The sequence below is a fragment of the Dermacentor andersoni genome, chromosome 4, assembly GCF_023375885.2.
Source record: "Dermacentor andersoni chromosome 4, qqDerAnde1_hic_scaffold, whole genome shotgun sequence".
In the NCBI taxonomy this organism is placed as follows: domain Eukaryota; kingdom Metazoa; phylum Arthropoda; class Arachnida; order Ixodida; family Ixodidae; genus Dermacentor; species Dermacentor andersoni.
In genome coordinates this window covers 140,538,193-140,562,674 of record NC_092817.1, presented here as the reverse complement: position 1 = coordinate 140,562,674, position 24,482 = coordinate 140,538,193, and the positions used below count along the sequence as shown (strand labels likewise).

Below are 24,482 nucleotides of genomic sequence, written 5' to 3'. Positions count from 1 at the left end.
ACGATCTCTTCGCCAGAGTCAGGATGGTCGCGAAGGGCTGCCCCCTCCTCGTAGTGGGTAACTTCAACGCACATCACTTCGCGTGGGGATACAGGTTTGCGCCGGTTAAAGGGAAGGATTTGTGGGATAGCATACAGAAGAATGGTCTGACTCTTTTCACGGATCCCTTGAGGCCACCTAGACAGGGTAACAGTGTCTCGCAAGACACTACGCCGGACCTCACTCTGGTCGGAGGAAGGATCTCGGCTACTTGGTGCAACAGGGGTGAAGATCTGTGTAGCGACCACACAATAACTGAGATCGCGTAGAGGACGGTCCTTCAGTAGCTCGCACGAAGAGGCTAGAAGCTGTGAATCGGAATGCCTTCAGGAACAGTCGGTCCGGCAAGGATGGCATAGAAGACATAGATGAATGGGGCAGGGGAGTTATTCAATCAGTCCGCGATGCCACTGAGGAAATCGAGGTGGATGAGAACCAGGAAGAGGCTGACAGACACATGATAAAACTGTGGTTCACAAAGCAAGAGCTCAACCTGAGGCTCGTGCAGAACAGAGGCGATAGAAATCTCCGCAGGCAGTTGGCTGCGTTGAATAAGGATATAGAGGAATATGCTTTGACCCTCACCAAGCAAAACTGGAGCAGCATTTGCGACCAAATGGACCACAAAAGTGTTATTGCAAGGACCTGGTATCTGCTGCGGCACTTGCTAGACCCGGTGAAATCCAAGCTAGAGGCTAGGCAGCAGCTACAAAAGCTCGTTTACGAATACGAAGGAACGACCGATGAGCTCATCGCCGAGGTCAAGGATAGGTATCTCAGCTATGTGGGGTCTGGGTCCCTGCCCAAGTATTCGGGTTTAGAGAACCCGGATCTTGACAGCCCGATTACGGTAGGTGAAATTAGGGCCCAGATAAACTGTCTGAGCACAAAGACGGCCGCAGCGCCGGATAGGATAAGTAATAAGATACTTAAAAATCCGGACGATGCGTCGGTCAGAAATCTAATAGCATACATGCAGGACTGTTAGGGCAGAGGGCCGTTTCCACTGGCATGGAAGGATGCCAACCACGGCTTCATTCCAAAGTCGGGAAAAAAACTTGGTTTTGAAAATCTAAGGCTCATTTCACTTACTTCGTCCCAGGGCAAATTAATGGAACATGTTATTCAGACGTCAAACTACTACTACAGGTCAAACTACTAGCATTCAAGACGCTCGTGCGTCCGAAAATTGAATACGCATCCCCTATCTTGTCACCACATCAAACTTACGTTATCAATGCACTTGAAAGAATTCAGAATCGTGCGGCAAGATTCATTCATTCTTCGTGTTCTTACAACACTAGCGTATCACTACTAAAAACACAGTCCGCCTTAAAGATGTTATCATCCCGGCGTCGCATTGATTCGTTAATCCTCTTTCACAAGTTTTATTACAGTTCGCTCCATCATGCGCTATATGTGTTGGCCCCACCCCCTCGCCATTCCCTGCGTACAGGGCATTCCTTGCAAGTAACCTGTCCAAGCAGCCGAACTACAACCTTCTCTGCATCCTTCTTTTGCCGATCATCAACCGACTGGAACAGCCTGCCCCATCACATATCCGAAATCACCTCTTCACTGACATTTGCTGATAAGCTTAACACTAATATTCTTCATAGAACTCATGTGGCCACTAATTAAAATGAACATTTCTAAACCCGACCCCTTATGTAATACCCCCATTGAGGGGTCTTTAAGGAAATAAAAGTGAAGTGAAGAGCAGGCTGAATAGGTTTCTGGAAGATCAGGGACTGTACCCCGACACCATGATTGGTTTTAGGTCTCATCTATCGGTATGCGACGTCACGCTCCAGCTAAAAGAACATGTGATAGACAACAAAACGGTAGACACCAGGGTATTCGGGGGATTAGACGTTTCTAAAGCATTCGATAATGTGAAGCATTCGGCCATATCGGAGAGTCTCGGAGCTGTCAATGTGGGCACGAAGACTTACAATTACGTAAAGGATTTTATTACTAATACAACGGCAACTATCAGCTTGGAAGGGAAATATTGGAAGGTATTAAACTGGGAAGGAAGACTACGCCACAGGGATCAGCTTTTTCGCCCACCTTGTTTAACGTCGCGTTGAGGGGTCTCCCCGGGAAGCTGGCAGGCATAGAAGGACTGAACCACACGCTCTACGCGGGCGATCTGACGCTGTGGATGAGCAGAGGCAGTGACGCGCAGATCGAGGAGACGCTGCAGACGGCAATCGAAGCTGCCAAGAAACGTCTGGAGCCGATTGGCCTCAAGGTGCTCGGCGGAGAAGTCGGAAGCCCTTTTCCTAACATCGCAGGCACGGCGACGGGGAAGGGGCAGGACCCGGGACACGGCGTCGAGCTGCGGGTAAACGGTAACATTATTCGCACTGTCGACAGTATCAGGGTGTTGGGCTTGCGGATGCAAGAGAACGGGAAAAAGCCGAAACGATCCAATGACTGGTAGCGAGTACCAGCCAGACGTGCAGATTACTCAAGCGAATAGCGAACAAACACGCGGGTATGAAGGAGGCCAACCTCCTAAGGTTACTGCAATATTTTGTAATTAGCAGGCTCATATATGTAGCTCCCTACCTGATATTCACCAAAGCAGAGAAAGACAAGGTTGAGATCATTATTAGGAAGGGGATCAAGACGGCTCACGGTCTTCCCCCGAACACACCAACGAACAAAATCTTAAGTTTAGAGGTGTCCAACACCTTAGATGAGCTCATCGAGGTGGCGACAGTATTGCAATATCAGAGACACCTGCGTAGTCATGCTGGTAGAAGGATCCTGGAGCGGCTGGGGTTCGAGATTCAGGTATGTTCCAAGCAGATAGGCAAAGTCCCACCGCGCGTCAGGGACAGGCTGAGAATACTCCCGCTGCCCAAGATCATGCACCCGGTGCATCACGAGGGCAGGCGAAGTGAAAGAGCTGAGGCGCTGCAGCAAAGACTGGAAGGCAGGCAGGATGTGATATACAAGGACGCCACCGAATACAAGCAAGGCAAAGTATACGCAGCCATAATTACACGCGAAAACCGAGTCCCCATTACTCTGGCTCTGACTCAAAAGAATGTGAGAGTTATTGCTAGTGATTCGAAATCTGCATTCAGAAATTCTGATGCGGGCAGGATCTCAGCCTCAGCTGTACACATATTAGCCGTCTGACTGTCCCCGGTGGAGCAGGTTTCGCTAATCTGGACACCGGTTCATTAGAGTTTGCGAGGGAGCGAGAAGGCGCACGCGTTGGCCCGAGGTCTCACTTTCCGGGATCCCAGCGCTGTCTCGACAACCCCCCCCCCCCTCCTCAAGCGAGGAACCCATAAAGACCGGTGACGAACTGAGCACTTTTCAGGAAATTCTTAACCATTATAAACTGGGGCGTAAGACTCACCCGAGAGCGGATAAGAACCTTACTAACAGCGAGCAAGTTATGTGGAGGAATCTGCAAACGGGGGTATTTCCGAACGCACCTCTGTTGAGCAAATGGCAACCCTCGATGTATAGCCCTCAGTGTAGGCATTGCGATGGTATAGCGGACTTAGTCCACATGGCTTGGACCGGTCCTAGCTTTGATGGGCCAGATAGATGCACAGAATCCTGAGACTCTTGCCACTCAACGAAAAACTCACCCTGACCGCCGCCGCCTCCCAAGGGATCCCGACCAACGGCTAGGGAGGAGGAGTGTTGGCTTAGGCTGAAGCCTCTACCCCATCATCTATTTGACGGGTGCAAATAAAGTCACTTCTCTCTCTCTGTCTCTCCAGCAATCTTGCAATCGCTTCTTCTCCAACTACCACGGTCATGTACTAATTGTGGTCACGTTGTCCCTGCAAACTTCCTAATCTCATCCGCCCACCTAACTTTCTGCCGTCCCCTGCTACGCTTCCCTTCCCTTGGAATTCAGTCCGTAACCCTTAATGACCATCGGTTATCTTCCCTCCTCATTACATGTCCTGCCCGTGCCCATTTCTTTTTCTTGATTTCAACTAAGACGTCATTAACTGCGTTTGCTCCCTCACCCAATCTGCTCTCTTCTTATCCCTTAACGCCACACCCATCATTCTGTTTACATAGCTCGTTGCGTCGTCCTCAATTTAAGTAAAGTAAAACCCTTTTCGTAAGCCTCCAGGTTTCTGCCCCGTACGTGAGTACTGGTAAGACACAGCTGTTTACACTTTTCTCTTGAGGGATAATGGCAATCTGCTGTTCATCATCTGAGAATGCCTGCCAAACAAATCCCAGCCCATTCTTATTCTTCTGAATATTTCAATATCACGATCTAAATCTGCGGTCACTAATTAGATGCATACCCTTACCACTTCCAGTGTCTCACTACCTATCGTAAACTGCTGTTCTCTTCACGAGACTGTTAAACATTACTTAATTTTCTGCAGGTTAATTTTTAGGCCCACCTTTCTGGTTTGCCTCTCCCGGTCAATGAGCATGCATTGCAATTGGTCCCGTGAGTTACTAAGCAAGGCAATATCATCAGCGAATCGCAAGTTACTAAGGTATTCCCCATTTACTTTTATCCCCAATTCTTCCCAATCCAGGTCTCTGAATACCAACTGTAAACACGCTGTGAATAGCATTGGAGAGATCGTATCTCCCTGTCTGACGCTTTTCTTTATTGGGGTTTTGTTGCTTTCTTTATGGAGGAATACGGTGGCTCTGGAGCCGCTATAGATATCTTTCAGTATTTTACATACGGCTCGTCTACACCCTGATTCCATAACTCCTCCATGACTGCTGAGGATTCGACTCAATCAAACGCTTTCTCGTAATCAATGAAAGCTATATATAAGCGATGGTTATATTCCGCACATTTCTCTATCACCTGATTTATAGTGTGAACATGGTCGATTGTTGAATAGCCTTTACGGAATCCTGCCAGGTCCTTTGGTTGACAGAAGTCTAAGGTGTTCCTGATTGCATTTGCGATTACCTGAGTAAATACTTTGTAGGCAATGAACAGTAAGCTGATCGGTCTATAATTTTTCAAATCTTTGGCGTCCCCTTTCTTATAGATTAGGATAACTTTAGCTTTTCTTCCAAGATTCCGGTACGCTCGAAGTCATGAGGCATTGCGTATACAGGGTGGCCAGTTTTATAGAAGAATCTGCCAACCATCCAACAAATCTACTGTTACCTGATCCTCCCCAGCTACCTTCCACCTTGGGAAAGCTCCCAAGGCGTTGTGTACTTCTTCCAGCGTTACTTGTGGGATTTCAGATTCCTCTAGACTATTCTCTCTTCCATTATCGTCATGGGTGCCACTGATACTGTATAAATCTCTATAGAACTCCTCAGCCTCTTGAACTATCACATGCATATTAGTAATGATATTGCCGGCTTTGTCTCTTAACGCATGCATCTGATTCTTGCCTATTCCTAGTTTCTTCTTCCCTGCCTTTAGGCTTCCTCCGTTCTAGAGAGCATGTTCAATTACATCCATGTTATAATTCCTTATGTCAGCTCTCTTACGATTGTTGAATAACTTGGAAACTTCTGCCAGTTCTATTCTAGTTGTTGGGTTACACGTTTTCATAAATTGGCGCTTCTTGATGAGATCTTTCGTCTCCTGCGATACCTTACTGGCAACCTGTCTAACGGAGTTACCACCGACTTTTACTGCACACTCCCTAATGATGCCCATAAGATTGTCGCTCATATTTTCAACGCTAATGTCCTCTTCCTGAGTTAAAGCCGAATGCCTGTTCTGTAGCTTGATCCGGAATTGCTGTATTTTCTCTCTTACCGCTAACTCATTGATCGGCTTCTTATGTACCAGTTTCCTCCGTTCCCTCCTCAAGTGTAGGCTAATTCGACTTCTTACCATCCTATGGTCACTGCAGCGCACTTTGCCGAGCACGTCCGCATCTTGTATAATGCCAGGGTTAGCACAGAGTATAAAGTCTATCTGACTTCTAGCCTCGCTATGCGGGCTCCTCCCCGTCCACTTTCGGCTATCCCGCTTGCGGAAGAAGGTATTCTTCTATATATATATATATATATATGTGTGTGTGTGTGTGTGTGTGTGTGTGTACGGGGGGGGGGGGGCGTGCCCGGCTAGGCTGCACGACGCAGTTCCCTCTCGTTCTGTAGGCTGTGTGGAAGCTGTTATCTTTCTGAGTTTGTGGCTTCTACGGTTTTACATATTCAAGCATACCAAGAAGCGATATGACGCAAGTAGCATACCCAGAGCCTTAGGAATGGTTCTAAAATAACTTTGAAACCGAAATGATTGGTGTCTTAGAGGTTTGTCAGTGTCGTCGTCGGAAAACAACACTTTCAAGACAACAAGCGGCAATGACAACGTTTTCATTCAGGTCAGAGTTCTCAGTGTTTTCTTCAGTTTGACATGTGGCTTATCAGAGAGTTATATATTGCCCGTGTTTATGTTTATTACATGTGGCGCTGACGTCATTTCTCATGTATATCCGACTCGTCACAACGTCATTAACGTTAGGATGGGAATACACTCATCGCTTCCTGTGCCCTGCGTTTTAAATAAAGGTTTGTTTGGCGTAGAAACCTGACTTCGTGTCGGATGTGCGAGCCTCATTGAGCTGAGCAGTAGTATTTTGTACACGTAGCTTCGGTGGTTCTCTTGGGATATTGAGCTTCACCGCTTAGTTATTGTGCCGTTTGTAACTAAATACGTTAAACAGTGATGAGGCCCATCCTAAATAAATTTCTACTTCAGATAACATCATATTTCACGAAGAGAGCAGCTTACATTAGAAACACGAATGAGTGGACATAAAATCTCAAGCTTTAAAACAGACAATTACATTTTTGTTATGCACAAAATAGATCAGCTTTATGGCCCAGTTTGTCGGTCCGCATACATGGGTAATATGAGCCCCTTTTCTGGTGTTCCGCAAGGTGGCGGCCTGAGCCCTACACTAGTGTACCTTGTTCTTATCAGTGTTGCGGAACGCATACCAAGTACTGTCCATATATCAATGCACGCCGATGGCAGCTGCGCGTGGAGATCAGCTGTAACACCCTCTCAGGTGCGCGCGAGGCCTCTAAAAGGCGCGGCTTCAATATCGACATATCTTAGCGAACAAGGCATCGACATTTCACCCGTGAAATGTGCGCAGCTTTAGTTAACGCGGAAGTCAATGACATTTTACGCCCCATATATCGATGGGCAAAACCTCCGTTACGTCAGGACGTGCAGATTCTTAGGACGCACACATTCTTTTTGGTGAACTAACCGCTTGATTCTCTCTTCTAGATTTTTTTTATGCATTTATCTCACTACTGTCCGTCTGTGGCCACCCATATCAAGAACCGTTGCTCTGAAGTTGTTCTTAAAGAAATAGAATATACTGCACTTACCAGTTTGACTCATTGCCTCACAGCACTGTCAGCGCAGTTAGATTTGAAAAGGCCTCGCAAGATGTCTGGTTATTTGGGAAGAGAGTATCTCCGTGCTGCTTATATCTATCACTGGTAAGCCAAAATATATTCCTAACTGAATCAATAGCAATAAACAATGTTATGTTAGCTTTGATGACTTTGATGATCAGAAGGAATAAAAAAGCGAGCGGCGTGTACTGCAACTAAAAAGGTAACGTTCAGAAATATTAAATTGACTGGCACATTGAAGCCTAATGCGACACGAAGGACTCTGCAGGCACGTGCTTGGAATACTAATGAGCAGACCTAATGTGCCATTAGGGTCTCTTGGCTATGTGCAATGCACTGTGTACATTTGTCCGCCACGGTTTGGAAACACTGAAACAGATAATTGTGTTTATATAGTCTGGCGTTTTCCTGCCGCATAAATTTCTGTGTTACGGGCTCGTCATGTCATGCACCGTCTTTGTTCTCGACGCAAGAATCACTGAGCCCTGAAGCGCAGCCCTAATCGTTGACTCTTTGTTGTTTCAGAAATCACTTTCATTTCTAAGCATGGAACGCTTTTAGCTCCCGTTGTCGGCGACCTTCAAGTAACCTTCAGCGAAAAGGCAGAGCCGTGATCCGGGGACTCAAACGAGAACATCAGGGCAAGTTGCAATAACAAATCGGGGTCATCCGTTCAATCAGACAAGACGGCATTACATACGCTAATCACTTCCTAAGCAAGTTAAAAAAAAAACATTGCTTCTGAGTTCTTCGTAATGTTCATTCACAATATAAGCTATAATTTGTAGTACTCTGAAGTTTTATTTGTAATTTCAAGAAGCGAAGTTCAAGAAAGACATACAGGGCACTAAGTACTTGATTGTCACTATTTGGCGTTGAGTGCTCTTTTCAACGCCAGCGGTCCGTGAATCGCGCGTCGCGTCCGGCGTACCTCGAATTGCTGTTTAACCGAGACGAGACTTGCAATGAGGTTCTGTCTGTGACAGGAAACTATTGCGTCCATGTGGACCGGTGCTCAGTATCACCACAACAACACGCACTAACATGACTACACATTAACACGCACTACACCCATTTTAAGATCGTGGCGAGTATCATCTCGAACCAATCTGCTTTGCCGGTAGCGATTTCATGCTTACATCTACTCTCGATTACGGTAGAGCCAGGAAATGTTCCTTCTGCAGAATTTTTTACTGTTGTACATGCAATACCATATCGTCACTAAGGCATTCTGCTATCTACTCTTTTGTACACCAAACACGCTCATCCCAAAGAATGAAAATACAACACGTACATCAGCATAGGGTTCTGGAATGACAGTGTACCTAAAATAATTTCCAAACGCAGGAGAAGTTCGAGAACATCACAGAGGCATAAGAACTTCAGCTGGTATGCGAAGTTCTGCAAGTGATGAGGGAAACCTTGGCTAGAGGTTCCAAGCGTAAAAATAAGATGAAAAAATGTAGTCGAGTAAACCAGCATCGGTCGCTAGGGCGACGCTCGCCGAAGTGATGATAACAAGTACGTGCCTGTATCAACGTCAACTTTAGAGCGATGCACCCGGCCACGCTTTGTACTCGGCCCTGCAAGTCGCGAGGTGCGAATGCGCTCCTCCGCTCTAGCGCGGCAGTGTTCAGTCAGGTCACAAGCACGATACAAGTGGCCAGAAGATGAGCGCTGACTTCGCTAACGCTAAATCGCAGGATATGGGCTGATGAAAACTGGCGCCTCCGCTCGCTAGCTCGGCGTGGCGGCGCTTTTCCGTTCGCAATATACACTTCTACGCTGGTCGATCACGGTGACCGTTTTCGTAACCTTATCGTGGGTGTATTGCAACATTACGGGTTCATGTGCGTCTTATTCTGGGTGCTATTGTGTCACATGTGCGCCCATAAATGGCGTGGCGGGAGTTTCTCCAGAACAATACAGCTCTTAATATGTTGCAAACTCAAAGTAATACAACACCAAAAAAACTTTCCTGAAGTGAGTGATTTCCAAAAAAAGAAAGAAAATGAGAACACGTCTAAAGAACACAACGTCTTGAAAACGGCTGCCTGTTGACAGTTAAATCCCCCATTTAATTCACATGTTTGAGCAGATGGTTTAGCGTTTTGAAAATGCAGCCGAAGTTCAAAACAAACTGGCAATATTACATAGTAATGGCAAAAAGAGCGAGATACGTTTCAAGTCGATGAGTGGAGCATATTAATGGGGTACGCCTCATTGCGTTAAGAAGTGTGGCGCTATCTACGACAAAGCGAAGCAAGTGGATATTTGTCAATATGGGTGAATCTTGGCCAAATAGACTCTGAGGCCCTTCTTCACGACGAGAGAATAAGAATGGTTTGAAGCGCATACTGCACCATATGCCAAATCTTCACCAACAGCATATAGCTATTTAGAAAAGTATGCAGTTATTGCATTCTACCAGTAATAAGGTACGAGCTGGAGCTGCGAAAGTTAGCAAGAAGCTCGAAAAAAACTTTGAAAACCCGCATTGAACAATTGAACGATACATAATAAGCGTAATGGACAGAAGTATCACTGGGTGGATTAGAGAGAAAACGGGGACACTAAACATTGAAAGTGGGAATGAGAAGAACAGACAGGGCCGAACTAGAGTAGGGCACGTAATCGGTGGCCTTCTAGAGTTACATAATGGCTGTCACGCATAGAAAGCCCAGTCGAGGAGGGCAGCGAACTAGGTGGTGTGGTGAAATGATGAAACTTACAGGGATAAAATGGCGTAGACTGGCCCAAGACGGGTATTTGCAGATCGTTGCGAGAGGCTTTGGTCTTGTATTAGCAAGAAATGGGTTGCTTCTGCTGCTGACGCTTATGATGATGAATCTTCGCAGGATGGATGATAGGTCCAGAAATGTGCATGCGTAGCAGCACGATCGGCAAGTCTTCATTGTGTCCATCAAAACTGCGTAAAGTATGGTCACATCATGAAGTTAGAAGAGAGTAAACCGGCAGGCAGTTCGCATCGCACAGGACTATACACATTATTATTTCATGCGAGCTGGGATGATCGCCTAACCTCAATGGCATAAGTGCATTGTGGGAGATTTTGGGACAAGTTAATGCAATTTTGCGCATTTCATGCGGGTTAACGCCTATGTTTGGATACTTATTAAAGCAGTCCAGTGTCGTGAAATACGAGTCATCAGACAGAGCGTTTGCGACGTCCTGAATGCATATGGACACGTTGGGATCGAAAGGACAAACCGTACGTAATACGAGGAGATGCTGGAGGCGACGCAGAAGTAAGGGTTGATTGCGGTAGGCGAGTTTGCGGAGACCACCGTAGACTGATGAGGATGTGAATCAAAATAAGGGCCACGCCAGTTTGGTTGATGGGTTCGTGATTAGAAGCAAAAAATTGAGGTAACAAGTTTTGACGGCTATTCCTCGCGGCATGACGCGCACATTGGGGTTAAACTTTTGCTTCTGGAACGAAATCGTGGTGACAGCGAACTCGCAGTTTTCCTGGCAAGCTAGAAGTTATGGTCCATGAGCCTGAACATGGGAACATCGCAGGTCAAGGAAGATGATTTGTGCTATGCTCGATCGTTTGTTGTGACAACATTGCAAATGAGCTGGAACATACTTTGATGTGATTATTGTATTTCCTAAGTGCTTTTTTTTCTTTTTGGTTCCGTATTATTTGTTCTTTCATTTGTCGTACATAGTCTGTTACTCGCTTGTCATTTGCTTCGCAACCCTTCTTACTGGGGCCAAAATATGGGCCAGCAGTATGCGTAAATAGGAATAAATAAAAAAACATGAAGCCAGTTCCACGCTGTAAAAGCTGTCAAAACAGGGAAGCTGGTGGTCGCTTTCTGAAGTTTCAACTCGTGTTTACCGCGATTTTCATGAAATCTTTTTTGCCTAGTTGTCGTCGTTTTCCTAAATTCGAGCGTCAGTCCTAGATTGTGCACACTCTTCAGTTGCGTGAGGTTGTGATCAAACGACAGTCTATCGCACACCTTGCAGCTTAGTCCGCACTCACAGCCGAGGAGCTCTCTCTTCTACCGTTCTTCGACGCCCTCTATTTGTTGTTATCTTGCCTCTCATGGCGCTTGACTTGGATTGCCTTCCCTTGAAAGTGGGGGTTGGCTTGCCTCCACCGCCGCTTGGCTTGCGCTTCCCGTTGTCAATCCTCGGAGGTAGCGGCTTCCCTCCGCTGGCGCTTTGCTAGCACTTCTCGCTCTCGAAGTTCGGGATCTGCGCGACGTCAACGCGGCGGCTCTCGTATGAACTCTCGCTGCAGCTCGCGGCAAACGGAATCCATGGGGTGAAAGGGCGCGCGCTGGCGAAACACCGGCTCCTATAGCCTCTCTTCTCCCCTCCTAAGGCCTATCCCCTATAGTGAGTTCGTGCCATTAACGAGCTCCCCTGCGTGACACCGGACGCTGGACGGCGAAGGTTTGTCTTAGAACAGCTCCTCTGTTAAAGAAATCTGAGGATCTGTCAGGCTGCTTTGGGTACTGTGAGTGTCCTGTCGTTCTGTTATACAACTTACCGCCCATGTTCGAGCTCTGCGTTGCGAAAAATTGTGTATTTGAAGCTCAGCAGCGCTCACCGCAACCTTCATATTGTTCCATTGTTTCTGCATGTAGGAATCCATGGCGATTCGCTACTTTAGCCGGTTGTGCCAGGTGCCTTTCAATCTTATAGACAAAAGGTACGGTTGACTTTATGTCATCCACGTACACCGGTAAAAGAAACGAGCCGGCTCAAACGTGCAGGGTTCATTCAATTGGGCTAAAAATTATGACTGGAACGTTTGCAGGTGCTCTGACGTATATTGCTCAGAATGAGCAAAAACAGTGTCCTTCTATAGGAAATTATGCGTAACAGCTGTCTTGTGAAGCAACTCTATTGCCAATACTTCGCATACTAAATGACCGAAGTGGCAACATGTACGGGTAAATAAGAGTGATTAACATCAAGCAATTTATTCACTACAGCTTTCTAGGCTTCGGGAAAATCTTGAGTCGTGTGATTTCGACTGGCAGGATTATTCTGGGTGATCAGGGTTATTTGTCGTACCGGGCGCTTTCTTAGGGTAGTTGTTATTGAAAGTGTAAGAAAAAATGCGCAAAGATTGTTATTTGAATTTTATTATACAAACCTGAGAAACACAATTTTACTGCAATTGACTTCTTTTTCGTTAGCACTTTTACCCCTAGCGGACGAGGAACGAATAGATTAAGTTTCTGCTTATGTTGACTGGCTTTTGTGCGCCTGGTACTCGGCCACACTAGCGTCTACTATACCTGAAAAGCAATTAAAACTGGTAAAAAAAGGACAATCGTTTCGAAGCACAGGAAAGAAATAATGATCACATGAGACCAGTGGTTATACCATACAGGTGTTTGCGCAGAACCTTTCCCACGGACTCAAAAGATTTGCGGAAAATTCAGCATGTAAGTAGTGTTTTGCGCGCCGGATGAGCTACACCACTTGTCTAAAGCAGACAGTTTGATCCAGCCGGGCACCACTGTCTGTTCTACCAAGCAAAAGACTCACTTTGTGCCTTGCGTTGTTGTGGCAGTTTATTCAATTTCACCGTCCTGTGGCAGGAGATGCAAAGGACAAAGCGCTTGTTGCCCAAAGGAAAGCTAACAAAACACTATTAAAATGTGCACAGAGCAATTCACCGTAATATAGGACGCTGCGATTGTGGAGGTACGCGGAATTTTGATGGGTGTAACGTGCTAAAAAATTACCCATCAGAAGTTACGCGAGATATTACTGAAGCCAATTTGATAGCAAAGGGTTGAAACACGCGTGTTAGAGCCCCATCTTTGAGCCTAACTTCGAAGGAAGTACAATTTCTTGATCATTTCTACCATGCATGGAATAATTTGCCACGTTCTGTGACAAATGGCGCGATCGTGTGTGGGCGTGCCGATTTCTGACGTCGTTTCTTGTGGCTGTATATTTCGTGCAATCTGTTAGTTTAGAGGAATTTGACATCCCACAAGTAACGCCGGAAGAAGTAAAGAAAGCCTTGGGAGCTATGCAAAGGGGGAAGGCAGCTGGGGAGGATCAGGTAACAGCAGATTTGTTGAAGGATGGTGGGCAGATTGTTCTAGAAAAACTGGCCACCCTATATACGCAATGCTTTATGACCTCGAGAGTACCGGAATCGTGGAAGAACGGTAACATAGTCCTAATCCGCTAGAAAAGAAACGCCAAACGCTTGAAAAATTATTGACCGATCAGCTTACTGTCCGTTGCCTACAAAGTATTTACTAAGGTAATCGCAAATGGAATCAGGAAAACCTTAGACTTCTGTCAACCAAAGGACCAGGCAGCATTCCGTAAAGGCTACTTAGCAATAGACCACATTCACACTATCAATCAGGTGATAGAAAAATGTGCGGAATATAACCAACCCTTATATATAGCTGTCATTGATTACGAGAAAGCGCTTGATTCAGTCGAAACCTTAGCACTCATGGAGGCATTACGGAATCAGGGTGTAGACGAGCCGTATGTAAAAATACTGAAACATATATATAGCGGCTCCGCAGCCACCGTAGTCGTACATAAAGAAAGCGACAAAATCCCAATAAAAAAGGCATCAGGCAGGCAGATATAGCTCTCCAATGCTATTCACAGCGTGTTTACAGGAGGTATTCAGAGACCTGGATTGGGAAGAATTGGGGATAAGATTTATTGGACTATACCTTACTAACTTGCGATTTGCTGATGATATTGCCTTGCTTAGTAACTCAGGGGACCAATTGGAATGCATGCTCACTGACCTGGAGAGACAAAGTGGAAGGGTAGGGCTAAAGATTAATCTGCAGAAAACTAAAGTAATGTTTAACAGTCTCGGAAGAGAACAGCAGTTTACAATAGGTAGCGAGGCACTGGAAGTGGTAAGGGAATACATCTACTTAGGGCAGGTAGTGACCGCGGATCCGGATCATGGGACTGAAATAATCCGAAGAATAAGAATGGGCTGGGGTGCGTTTGGCAGGCATTCCGATATCATGAACAGCAGGTTGCCATTATCCCTCAAGAGGAAAGTGTATAACAGCTGTGTCTTACCAGTACTCACTTACGGTGCAGAAACCTGGAGGCTTACGAAAAGGGTTCTACTTAAATTGAGGCCGACGCAACGAGCTATGGAAAGACGAATGATGGGTGTAATGTTAAGGGATAAGAAAAGAGCAGATTGGGAGAGGGAACAAACGTGAGGTAATGACATCTTAGTTGAAATCAAGAAAAAGAAATGGGCATGGACAGGACATGTAATGAGGAGGGAAGTAACCGATGGTCATTAAGGGGTATGGACGGGATTCCAAGAGATGGGGAGCGTAGCAGGGGGCGGCAGAAAGTTAGGTGGGCGGATGAAATATTGAAGCTTGCAGGGACAACATGGCCACAATTATTACAGGACCGGGGTAGTTGGTGAAGAATGGGAGAGGCCTTAGCCCTGCAGTTGGCGGGACCAGGCGGATGATCATGAATTCCTCCAATAGCACTGCTGGACTCTCCTCACTAGATAACGTTCTAGTGTTAAACATTGCCAGGTTCAGATTCTAATGGCGGCCTGTTCGGACCCAGGTATTTTTAGCACCCTCTGCTTGGTGACACGTCTTACCGCCGCCATGGTGAGTCCTTTGCAGCTGATGGGGACTGAGGGGCGGGGTTTGATTGTTGTATTTATATGGGATGTTGTGGCCAACTGCTGCACCAGGGTGGCCTATCCTGCTCTGGTGACGTAGTGCGTTACCGGTTCTGGTCACCGGCATCAGGCCGCCCTCCACGCCTGTTTATGCAATTTTATCAACTCGCGGATTTTTTTTTAATGCGGTGGAAAATTGCGCGGCACCGCGATTCGTACCACGGTCCTCTTGCACGCGAAGCGGATGCTCTACCACTACGCCACCACTGCACCCTTTTCTTGCTTGTAGTAGTGTTTCTTTATTCTATGGTGGTGTGATGTGGTGTGTGTTCAGCGGAATGTGTTTGGGTGTGTGGGCTTTATAAGTTGGTTCTTTATTCTATGGATTGGATAGTGTGGGTGTGGGTGCTGGCCGTGCAGGCGGCTGTCATGCAACCGAAGGATCATCCTGTTAAAAGTTCCCAGCGGTATGTGGTTTTCAGGGTCACACGTTTTGCTGTTGCAAGTGTCACTCGACGAGGTTATGAGTTAGGAGCTCGAAGCTGTGGTCGGCAGATTCTTCGTTGGCGTTCTGCAATTCTCTTCGCACGGGCGTGGTATGTTGCTGTAGCCGCGGGGCGCTTTCTTTTATTGCAGGGTACTTTTCTTGTAGCGAATATAGATCGTTCTTTTTTTTCAAGTACTGATCCATCTGGAGGCACATGTAATCGAGAAACAGAGGTCTCAGGAGAGCACCTGAGATTATAATAAAGCAGGCGACACATAATCTCCAGGGTACCCAAGGGACAGCTCGAAGCTCGAAGCAGGTTGGTCCGTAGGTTGCGGCTGCCGAGGCTGGTGTATGCGAGGGAGTGTTCGCACGGACAGCTCCCCTGGCACGCGCAGCGGTATCGCGCACGGACGAGATGCTTTAAATGCACCTGCGCCCATGATGTTTCTTTTGCCTCGGTGCAGTGAGCACGATTAACCAGAATAATATGAAGGCCATCCGCTGCAGTCGCGAATGCGAGTGACGGCACATGTAGCTAGCATCGCCGGGCGTATGTAGTAATACCAGAGTTAGTTGTATGAACTGTATGCAGAATACGCTTTGATACGGTACCTTAAAAATAGATGTAGAGGTCATTGTAGGCACGTTTTCTGTACGCGTCCAATCCTATGCAACCCCCCTACACACACATATCCTTTTTTTTCTCTATGTATGCATATAATCCCTTCCCATGACGGATTGACCAGTTCAAGTTGTCAACATGTCAATAACTGTCATAAGCATTACCATAATGAACACAATTCCAGGATGCGACTGTTTACTTTTACTTTTTATTCTACCACTGATAAGTGTATGTAAAACCTTATTTTGTATTTGGCCGAGAAGCATAGGCCTTTTGCACATGTGGATATCACAAGCTTAATCCAGTGTGCAATACGCAGACAAAGCAACTGCTACAACATCAACTGCAGCATTGAGGGCCACACACAGTATACATAAATAAAGGTGAAAAACATAGAGGGAAGCCTCAGAATAAGCCCTGTAGTGCTGCAAAGTCGAACATATAATATATGTGTGCACTAAATGTTCAAAAAGCAATGCATCATTGTCCGATATGCCTTCAAGTTTATAATCAAGTTTAATATCAAGTTCACGTTTATTGAAGTTTAGTATCAGCATATGTACAGGAGGAATCTGCTGACACATCCCTAGTAATGGTGGCTGTTCGTGGTGCGCAGACTCTCTAAACATAAGAAAAAAAAAGGAATTAGATGACGGTCAATACCAGTGGCACTGCTCCTTGCTTCTGACCTGCATGTGCCTCCATGGCATTTTGGCTTGTGGAGTCGGCATGAGGGAGCTGCTGTGGCTTGGCGTAGGCATTGTCTACGCAAGGAAAGGCCATTCAAATAGGGAATTATGGAAATAAATGCAGATCTTATGTATGCTTCTTGCACTGTTCTTGTCTAAAGGTTGTCAAAGATAGTGTCCAGAATGCACCAGCACTTTGACTGCTTTTACTTTTTACCTGCAGGTGTTCCTGTGAGATCCTACGTGGTGGAGGCATTGTAAGTGGTAGCCAAAAATGCAAAGAATCATCGTGGTCTGCATGAATGCCTTCAATTTCTAAATGCAGTGGTAACTATCACTATTGGTGCAAGGCCCCCCACATCTATGCGGCAAGTGCCATAGCTCGAAATTGCTATTTTTCTTTATTGTTTCAGAAGGTGTCTGATACGTACACAGTAGTTATAATCGTTTTTTTTTATGCCAGTGGGCAGACAGCAACAATAAATTGGTCTTTTTATTGCTTGGCTTGTTGTTTGGATTGTTTATGAATTTATCAAGGAGCAGTCTCATGATACTAAAGTGACTCATATAAAGACAATCATCAGCTTTTGTTTTGCAGAAAAACAACCCATTTGCTGACCCATTGTTTGCTATCACATTACTCGCATAATTTCGCTGAGTAGTCTACCTATAATGACTTGCTTGGTCACTCCACTAAAGAGACTTGCTTTTTAAATGGCATTCTTTCTTTAAAATCATTTGACACTTCTAATAATTTCTGTACCTTGGGCTTCTGATACTATGGTTAGGAACGGCCTGCAGAGGTGCCGAGATGCAAAGTTTTCTCAGCTAGCTGCAGCTGCGAGCGTGGCGAGCTTCCGCGAAGAGACCATGGAAGCCTTCAAACCCTGCCGCGGTGACTCGTTTCGTAGGGACCACGAGGTGCCGCGTCAACACCCCCTCCGCGCCGCTATGACTAAACGCGATCTGCAGACCAACTAGTGTTAGTGAACTCGCCACCACACCGACCCGCTCTTTCGGACCGAGGGAGTTCCCGAGGGAATGTATTTAGCGGTACCGTCCCACGCGCCTTTCAAGACGCAAGACAATGGAGAACCACGGCGGCCACGCTGCGGGGGTAAGCTCGGGGAATAAGAGGCGCCTCCTTTGGGCAAGGCACAGTTCTGCGAAGACCGTCTCACCTCTGTGGGGGCAGTGAAACTAGTGCGTACGTGTGTGTGTGAGCCCTCCTCCTCCAAAAAAGCGGGTCAACTACGATGACGTTGGACGCTACGAATTGACGGTGAACTGCCGTTTTCCCTGATCTAGGGATCTAGGGAGGACGGAGTATTTAGAAGCAGCTGTTTGTCGGCTGCTAGGGTGTGCTCGTGTGCTCGTGCTCGTGCAGCAGTGTCTTTGGAGCTTCGTGCTCGTATGCTATATGCTTCGTCTTGCGTGCTTCGTTTGGGAGTTACGCTAGACTGTCAAAATGTATCTGGTTTAATGTAAATATCTGTAAATAAAACCCTGTACGCCTAGTTCCTCCCAAGTTCCTCCCTACGACCTGCAACTTCGACAACTCGATGCCAGCGTTGGGATCGACCTCTACAACCCTTACACTATGCATTCATCATTTCTTGCGTGTTCTTTCTGACTAGAAATATCTTCTTTAATTTAGAGCTTAAATTTTACCTTTCGAATACACAGTAGGGATCGCCATTGCATGTCTGCCGAACAAGGAAACATGTTTAATTTAACATTTAACATTTAACATGTAACATGTAACAAATGTAACATTTAACATGTTTAATTTACCATGTGGCTTGACTGAACGACCCACAAAAATAAATAATCTCACTTGGTAAATTAAAGACCATATTAGTATGATGTACAACACATGTTACAATAATGTGCTGGGGTCTCTTGCTTATACAGCAAAATTACCGGTGCGGGAGAAAAGAAATTTTCGCATATTGCTTGTAGACATTGATTTAAGGAAAATGAGCTGGAGCTGTCGACATGATCTACTTATTTTACCTGCGAGTATACTGAAGAAAAATTGGTGTCCTAGCTGCTAAGTCGTTATTGAGATTATGTCAGTATTGCATATGTGCGTGTTGTCTAAAATATTTGAATTTTGAAATTGCTCGTAGGGCTCTGATGTGCATATCTGCAGTTTATGGATACATGTAAAAAAGCATCAAGTGCAAGTGATAGCTCCCACATGCCGCCCACAGGAATCTCAAAAGCGTTGATCATGCAAATAGATCCGCTGCACACATTTGTGACCAGAAAAATGTCACATAAAAGGGCATGCAAGGAAGTGTTGAAAGTATTGCACAGTTAATAAAACGCATACGCTATTAAAATGGGAGTAATGCACTTGATTTTGCCCGTATTAGGCACTCGCCTTTTGATTGCTTCATGGTACAAAAATACTCGGCTCAGCATCAAGCTTAGATGTCTTTCTTCTGTGGCATATGTAGAAGCATGATTGTTCAAAGTGCAACAATTAAACAGGTTTTATGACTTGCTTGATCGTTGAATTGATCCACCTGTCGAGGAATTTCCTAACACTGAAAGGAAACCTGCAAATAAAAGCACCGCTCTGCATGTTCACTGTTTTCTTCCTTTATCGCTTTGCAGACAGAATGATAGGTGAAAAAATGTTCTACGTTAACGCTCCTCAAACGATGCTGATGTATCACGAGAGCTGTCTACTCGAGTGATGTTCTGAACAAAGAGATACATTTGTTTACTTACATGCGAAGGTAAATGCCATAGCCACTCGGGGCTTGGGTGTAGCACAAAGGCACGAACGTGCCACAGCGTCCGATGTCGTCGCGCGATCGCATGTCAAACCTAAACTGTACGAAACTACTACACATCCAGAAACACAGAGATTCGATACTGAAATTCGCGCCATGCTTTTTTGAATGCATCCGTATATTGTGACTTAAATAAATTACGCACTGAGCAAGCGCTTTATGTAAACTTCATATTCACACATCATCTTCATAAAGCCATCAGATACGCGTTCTTTATTGACAAAGCAAGTAACCTATGCTTGTTTTCAATTCGTTCAATAGAAATTGCTCTGACCACATTGACAAGTAGAAACAGGGCGGCGCCCTAGCGGTTCCCCCCTTTTCAGCCCAGTTTTTTCCTCTAGAGTGGTTTGTACTAACTCTATGCCCTCGAGCATGGAGGTTGCATTTCACCGCGGGCATAGCTAGTACGGCCGCAGATAGAAGCGCAAAATAAAGAGGTGTGAGCAGAAAGAAGGGTGAAAGAAGGAAGACAGGCGCCTCCTTTGCTAGGGCACACTTTTCTTGCCGGAGCATGCGCTCGCAAACCCTGATGCGTCATCGTCTACGCTCGCGCGCGTTCTTTTTTTTTTTTTTTTCACAGGTGCCGTCTCAGTTTTTCCGAACCCATGCGCCACGACATCCGCTCTCTGCGCCTGGTCGTCTGCTAGTCTACTGTTTCGGCTGTCGTGAAGGATACACGTCAATCTAAGAATCCCCAGATTTCGGCATATTAGTTCGTAGTACTGAGGCGTTGTTAGCATCACAGGGAGGTTGCATAACGATTATTATTCTGAAAAGTTCGGTATTCTGAAGTTCGTAGTACTGAAATATTTTTACATTGAAACTATAAAAAGTCCACAGAAGATTTCTTAAAATTTCGTTATTCTGAAAAGTTCGTAAATGTGGTGTTCGTAGAAAGGAGGTTTCACTGTACTACCCTGCCTACATCGAGACCGTATTGCTGATGTGCCGACAGCTGCGTAAGTAGCTTTGTTTCGCAGGACTATTGAATGGACACCATTCAGGGCCACGGGCGGGCACCGGCGGTGGCCGCCCCCACAAGATTTACGCCTGCCCCCCCCCCCTTGCCCCCTCCACAAGAGAGCCAAAAATCTGATCTAAGGTAGGCGGTATGAAACAAAATGCCAATTTTGATGCCTTATAATTTGGAGGCAGATGTATGAGAGCAGCGCCGATAGAAAGGATGGCCTTGTTTAAGCATAACTATTTATGACAGAAAATTTCTGATCACAGGTAATTACCCTCGCGCTTGTGGTAGAATAGGCGTTTGAAACACAGCGCAAACTGCCTGAATGAGATAAAAATGGTTCCAGCAGTTCAAAATAGATTTAAACATAGGCTGTATTTCTTCGTTGTTCTGTCTGCTAGCGCGAACCAGCATGTTCGTGCCTCAGATGTAATAGCCTCGTCCACAAAATTGCAAGTAGGGTCAAACGAGTTGAGAGTTCATGACCCTTTTAAGCCGCAGCTTTTCTCACAGAAAACCGTCGGCACAACGCTGCCTACTCCTAAAAAGACCCGTTAAGCCAACCACCTTTGCAGGACGCCACCACTTATCCATCCGCTCCACGAACCTATTTGCCTCCAGGTAAAGACACGCGCGCCCAAGGCCGAAGCACTTGGGAGTGTTACGGCTCGAAGTGGCGTTTGGGATGCGAACCCATCGAGCCCATCGACATTATGCAGATCCCACGCACTGTGGCAATCGATGTGCGCTAAACTTTCTGCGCTGGTTGCTTTGACTGACAATAGCTAGCGGTGACGTTGACGGCGAATGTTTCATTTTTTCAAGGTACAGTCCAATGCGAGAGTGGGGAGTTGAAGTGAAACGTTACCTTGTGTGCCGCTCTGCTGTTTGTCTGCGTAGTACACAGAACGTACAGGGAGAGGTGTTTGCTTGAGGCATTGTTGTGCGCCATATTTTATAACATATGAAAGGGTTGAGTATTGTTACTGCCTCACATAGCGGAAGTGTTACACTTTAATTGAATTCAGGCGTTTCTTTTTATTCCGCCCGCGTCAAAATGCGGCTGCCGTGGTCGGGTCAAGTCCGCGACCTCGGGATGTGACACAGCCGCAAACTGCCGCGGCAGGCACCGAAGTGTATATTTGACGCGCCGACGCTTCCGTAGTGTCGCCTAGACCCTGCGGTGTGCTTTAATTAATTAACCACACCTTAAACTTAAGTTTATCCTGTTTCCCTGCAAACGCTACCGTGTCTAAAGTAGTAGTATTTCGTTGCCTTCTCATGTTATTTTTTCGCTACCACCCCTCCCTTCCCGTTGAATGGGAACTGCGAGCGAAGAGTGGCAAGGCTGTTATTCATTCGATCACCGATTGCGTCTATTCTACCCTATCTCTGCTTCCTCTCCCCCTCCTCTCTGCCTTTATATCCAGCTAGCCCCTGGACTTGCACGTTAGTAGAAAGGGAAGCGCTGCCGTTTCTGCAATGCTTTTGCGGGGGGTCACGGATAATTACAGCTGTGAAGAAGCTAATGTGGCGGTGCCCAGAGAGCTCCAGAGGTTATGTGCACATTCGAAGCTGTTTTTCAATTTAGTCTCTCGCGTCGAATTCTCTGCCGCATTACTGTCATGTATACACGCGTGCAGCAAGGGATGAACCTGATTCCACGACCGAATTGAACTCTTAGGATGTGGATGTCGACTATGCAGGCCAGTTGAATATTAGGAAATTTCAGACAATCAATACTGAATCCATTTCTATCTAAGAAGTAGGGCAAATTGAGCAGAAGCTTCCATTTGGACTGGCACCACCTATTTCCTTGGATGGAGTACAGCGCGCAGGCTGACGCAGCTTTCTGTTACCCTTCCAGAATGTTTTCTACTGGTGCGAATGATAACTCAGCATTTGTCAAAGATGGATACAGTAATTGGACAAAAGCCCTAGAATAATATGGTAGTTTCAGAAGGCACTAAAACTCACTCGTGCACAAGTCTTGCCAACCACCGTGGGTTTCCTACACGCAGATGAAGCCGGGAGGACGGAGCACGCCAGTTGCAACACATCTCAGTGACGCGTACTCTAAGGAGGTGCAAGAAAATCACCTTTATATAGGAAGAGCCGCAGATATTTTGCGATTCACTGCCGATCAGAGAATCGCTCAGAGGGGCCACGATGAAAGTGCGGCAAGTAAAAATAAGAGAAACTTCGTTCAGCGGTAGAACTTGTTTGGAAAGTATGACGATATTGTCAGAAAGGGGCTAAATGGTGGAGCTGCGAATGTGAAGTATGTTGAGCATTCGATATAAGACAAGATCCTTGCAATTCTCAGCAACATCACATTAACAAGTATAAAGGAAGAGATCCAAAGCTCCAAGTACTTTGTACTTATTGTCGTTGAAACCAAGAACCTAAGCTAGACTGGACAATTATCAATTGTAGTAAGGTACAAAGCAAGTGGGGCTCTCTTTGGGCGTTATCTTGGATACCGCAACGCTGAGCACTTGGATGCAAACTCACTCCTGGGCTACGTAAGAGAAACTTTGAATTGCTACGGCATAGATACTCAACTGGGCATTGCTCAAACATTTGATGGTGCGAGTGTCATGAGTGGTACCTCAAGGGGCCTTCAAGTGCTGTTCAGGCCGGAAGTGCCGCAGACAATATACGTACACTGCTTGAACCATCACCTCAATCTAGTCATCGTGGATGTCTGCAATGTTATGAAACCAGTAAAGGATTTTTTTCTCTCTTTTATAATGCCTCTATATTTTCCTGAGTGGATCTGCAGTTCACTATTTGTACGTAGATGTGCAGAAAAGGTTGTCTTTCACAGAGGTAGAGCTGCAGCGTTTAAGCGATACACGATGTGCCCGCCAGATAGCGGCTTGCACAGTGGCAATGAAAAGCATCCCTGCTATCCTTGGATATGTCGCCGATGTCATCGCTACAAACAGCAGGCGGGCAACGGAAGCTAGGGGTTTGCTTGAGGAAATGAACTTTTCGTTTCTCTTCTATTTAAGCTTGTTTACCAAGGTATTTATCCGCCTTAAGGTTCTTTCGAATCTATTGCAAAGTAGAGACTGCAATATTAGTCAGACGTGCCTCATGGCACGTACAGTCATTGACGTTTTCTCCGAAATACGAAATTGCCAGAACGCATTTGACACCGTCTGGGCGCAAACCTGCAGTATTTTTGAGGAGAACGGGGTGACCCAAAGAGAAAAGCAGAGAATGAGGCGCATTCCGCTGGATTTAGAGCAGTATGTATTGAGCGAAAGACAGCCCGTCGAAGAAGAGTCTTCAAATTTAAAGGAAACATTCAGGGTCAAAGTTTTTCTACCCGCTTCGGACCACTTGGCTGCGGAGCTGTCTAGCTGGTTCACGGAGAATAAGGACGTACTCTGCGGAGTTAGCGCCCTCCACCCAGGAAGTGAGAATTTTATGGACACCTCCATACTGAAGCCTTTCGCCGAGCACTATGCATGCGGCATCGAAAGCGTTAAAGTTGAGTGCAAATAATAACGACTTTTTTAGCGCATCAAAGCCGAATTGAAGGCAAGATAGAGACACTGCTGCTATTCGTGACAATGTTGGGAGAATATGAACTAGCGTTCCACGAATTACACAAGTCATGTGTTATCGCCGTGACGATACCGGCATCGTCATCATCTTGCGAGCACCCGTTTTCGCGCCTTCAAAGATTGAAGAGCTATCTTAGCAGCAAGATGACGAGTAACGGTCTGAGCTAACTAGCTGTACTTGCCGTAAAGCGATCTCTTACCAGTAAGACAGATCTTCAGTGTGTTTGATGCTGCGCACAGTAATCGACGAATACTTGTGCACTAG

General features: G+C 46.0%; 1 pseudogene; it reads left to right on the top strand.

Annotated features, from left to right (window-relative positions):
• Positions 1-655: 655 nt before the first annotated feature.
• LOC126537723 (uncharacterized) lies at positions 656-24,482 on the top strand (annotated as a pseudogene).